The sequence below is a fragment of the Choristoneura fumiferana genome, chromosome 23, assembly GCF_025370935.1.
Source record: "Choristoneura fumiferana chromosome 23, NRCan_CFum_1, whole genome shotgun sequence".
Taxonomy (NCBI): Eukaryota; Metazoa; Arthropoda; class Insecta; order Lepidoptera; family Tortricidae; genus Choristoneura; species Choristoneura fumiferana.
The window spans coordinates 2,681,141-2,685,536 of NC_133494.1; positions in this window are offsets into that span (position 1 = coordinate 2,681,141).

Here is a 4,396-nt window from a genome sequence, read left to right on the forward strand (position 1 = left end):
TTAACATCTATTTTTGTCTGTGGATCTGTCTCTGCATCAAAACTCCCAAACGGATGATCCAATTGGGACATGTTTTTTTTAAAAGAAAGATAGATTAAATCATGATTGTTCTTAGCTAAGTCAGTCAAAAATTTATTAATCTAATGCAAATTTCAGGGATTTAAATTCTTGTAGTTGTTAAATAGTTTACTTGGTAAGATATGGAGAGAGATTTGACTGTAAACTTAGAGTTAATAGAATTTGTAGACTATACAAATATTGTAGGCAATATGTTTATCACAGTAGCTATTCAAATATGTATTGCTACTTGCTATAGTACATTGAATATGAAACATTATTAAAATACAGAGGTTTATCATGAGTTTTAAAATCTTAATTGCAGAACAGTTGTAATAATTGTGATATTCTGTGAACAGTATTTGTAATTTTGTGCATATTTCATATTTTAAATTAACTGTGTTTTGTATTTCAGCATTATAAAATAATTAATGAACATTAAATATCTGCTAAACCCCTATTTCATAAACATTGCAGGCTACATTTAACTTTGAACATTCAGACTTGAAGTTTCATCCTAAACCAGGGGCCATATTGCCTAACATTTTTGATGCTCACAATCGCAATCAAATGACAGTTTTTGTATGCAAAATCTGTCATTTCATTGTGATTGTGAGCGTCAGAAAAGTTAGGCAATACAGCCTCTGGTTTGATATTGGCTACAAGGTCTAGATCAAACTGTCCGTTGCCTGCAGCCTATCATAGTATGAAATAGAGGAATAAAATTTATATGGTTTTTTAATGTGGAGGTTTGTCACATAGTTCACATGGTAGTTTTCCTCTGTTTATTCTATTTATTATTCCTGGTGATTTCCTGAAAATTCCTAGGAATTACTTTCATAATATTTCCTGGGAGCAATCCCTATCAGTGACATTAGCCGACTGTCAAATTTACATAAAATGTAATTGTTTCTTGGCTGTCTTTTGTACCAGGATAAAACAGATTAATTATAGTGTTACTTTAAAATTAGCAAATAATATTTTATTTCCCTGCAAAATTGTATGTTATATTATAATGTTAAACTCACTTAGTTGGCTTATAAATGGCTGAATTTTCAAAATAAAGTTATCAATCATGACATTATTTTCAAGTGACATGTTATTAGTGTTTTAAAATTATATTAAAGCATAATCTTACATTTACATGATTAAATACTCTATAGGCAGCATTGTATCCTAGTATCAATAGCACAGTATTTTACAATAGCAGGTTAATAAAACTTGATGAGTGCACAATGCACATTTCAGAAGCTACAAGTGTCAGATTGAAAACTACCTCACACCTGAATGAAATGATACAAGCCAATTCTAATATTAGAAGAATCTACCACTGAGCAGCGATAATGAGTTACAATTTTTAATTATCACGATATGTAGACAGCGAGTAAGGGAAATGATAAGTAATTACCTAGTCAACGTTACGTGCCTGTTCTCTCGGTGCATCTGGTGCGGTGGCATCTGGTGATGCCCAGGCATGCCCTGGTGCCCGCCCATGTGCTGCGGCGGGTGCCCCGACATCGGCTGATGATGCATGTTCGGGTGATGCATCATCTTCACCAAACACTACAAACAAACATTCAACAACTCTTAGCTCCCGCAACATCTTATAGTCTAATCACCATAACTAGCCCTGACCACCCAACACTTACCGTAATTTGTTACGTATACAAATCTAGTCCCCGCTATCCGATCAACATAAATCCGCTCACAATCTACGCCAGTATTATTTATTTTTGGCAAACAGTAAAGAAAATCGTTTCGTTCAACATGCGGCCATGTTAAAATGTTGCCATGTTGTTAGTAGATTTTTATTACCACTAGATGAAAACCCGGCTTCGCTCGGGTAAAATGTACACCCATAATATGTTTGAAAAAAATTTTTTGCCACTGTAAAGACTGTCGCACTTATCGAAAAATCTGAAGTATATCCCCAGCCTTAATATTATCACAAACGTACTTTCACAGCTAACCTACGTATCGGTATTTCACCAGTAGATAGTTCTCCTAAATCTTATTTGCCCAAATAACTATGATGTCTCTGTCTCATAATCAAAGAAATTAGACCTAAAGGGCCCCATATACGGTACAATTCGTCTGTACGATCGGTCTGATGAAAATCGACGAATCGTACCGTGTGTGGGGCCCTTAAGAGGTCACAATGGAGAACGAAATGCAAACCTGTGACACGTGATGACGTGACGCCACTTTGATGTGATGACTTTGACATGTTTACTTCGCAACGCCATTATATACTTAGTAATTTATTCAAGTTTATATTGAAAATACTCGATAATCCGAATTTTCCGCCTACAAGTTGTCGACTCGGATTGACTAATTTTTTACGCTCTTCAATTTGATGTGCATTTCGTTCGAGTCTACCGTACCCCTTGACGAAATTATTAATATAGATTACCACCACACGAAATGTAGAGTAGCTCAACCCGGTCCAACATTAGCATCTGAAATATGGTCTTCCATTTGTAAGGTCGAGCGTAGTACGTCCATAGGTCGAGCGGCTTTAACATAACACAACCTTTTTAAAAAACTGTCAATAAAAAAATAGAAAGGTTTGAATTGATTGATGAATTTCTACGTTTTACTTACTTTTTTATTTAATTTTTCAATAACCGATCAGTCTATATTTGTATTCTTTTGAATAATTTAGCTCAATGAGGGCTATCGCGTATGAATTCGCCGCTAGATGCGCTAGTGTAGCGTGAGGTCTCCGAAATGTCAAATCTCATAGTTTTTGGGTGAGCTACGCGGGTTTATTTATAATTAGAATAATTTTGTGAATATTTTGCAATATCTGAAATTAATTATGGCAAATATGCGTTCCGGGGCAATGAATATCTGTGTTTCGAGACAGTTTTGTCTTTCGGAAACCTTTGTCCTCCCTTTTTTCTGAACAAAACGGGGACTATGGAACACTGTGGCATGCTCGATATTTTTATGGTACGGTTTTAAGGTGTATTAAATATGATTTTAATCTAAACTTTGCTTTCACGCCCATAATAACAGACTTTGAAAGCCACACTTAAAAACCTCACGCAACAGTGCGCCATCTAGTGAGACAAAAAACGATAGCCCTCATTGGGACTACTATTTAGTGCTACTAGCATAAAAAATAGTCACAATTTGGTAGAATACATTTTATTACATATTTTATGCCGGAAACACAAGGAGCGAGTAAGGATTAGAAAAAACTGGCCAAGAGCGTGTCGGACACGCCCAAATTAGGGTTCCGTAGCCATTACGAAAAAATTAAGTTATATTTTTCTAAGGATTTCGTATTTTATACAGAATCTTCCAAGTTTAGGTATATTTTATACCTTATGCTGCTATTGCTAATTTGATACTTTATATAGTAACTTATTGGCGCAACTCATACCAAAAGATGAAAGACCTTTGCCCAGAAGTGGAGCACAAGAGAGGCTTATTATAAAAAACCGGCCAAGAGCGTGTCGGACACGCCCAAAATAGGGTTCCGTAGCCATTACGGAAAAAATTAAGTAATATTTTATAAGGATTACGTAATTTTGAACATGAAACTACCGTGAGACTCACTCATATTAAATATAATGACCCGGACGGTGAGTTATCCGGCATTATATTTAATAAGGATTACGTATTTTATACGGAATCTTCCAAGTTTATAGTGCCATCCACGAAGACGCGTAATTTTGTCAAAATTAGCCATTAATGACATTGTAATAAGAACCACGGCACGCGTCATCGTGAAAGACTACCTGTAACTACTAACTGCATTAGCGTGGACTCGTCAGTAATTTATGATTTTATTTCTTTCTCGCCATAAATGAGTTTTAGGCTTCCGGAGCCAAAATGCCAAAAACCTTAATAGTTTCGCCATGTCTGTCTGTCCGTTCGTCCGCGGCTTTGCTCAGGGACTATCAATGCCAGAAAGCTGTAATTTTGCACGGATATATATATATATATATATATATATATATATATATATAAACTATGCCAACAAAATGGTACATTTAAAAAAAAAACAAAAAAAAATTTAAAGACGTAAGTGGAGGTGATTTTTTTTTCTCATCCAACCTATGGTCTGGGGTATCGTTGGATAAGCCATTAGGCGGTGCTAAGACAATTTTCGATTCAATGATTTTTTTGCGAAATATTCAACTTTAAAGTGCAAATTTTCAAATCGAGCGCCCCCCCCCCCCCCCTCTAAAATCTAAACCGGTGGGTGTAAAAATTTGAAAAAATTCAGGATGGTAGTATCAAGGAAACTAACCTATAAGTAACTCAAGGAAAACTATAACGGTTAAGTTTGCTTGAGAATTATAAGTAGTTTAGAGTAAATAGCAGC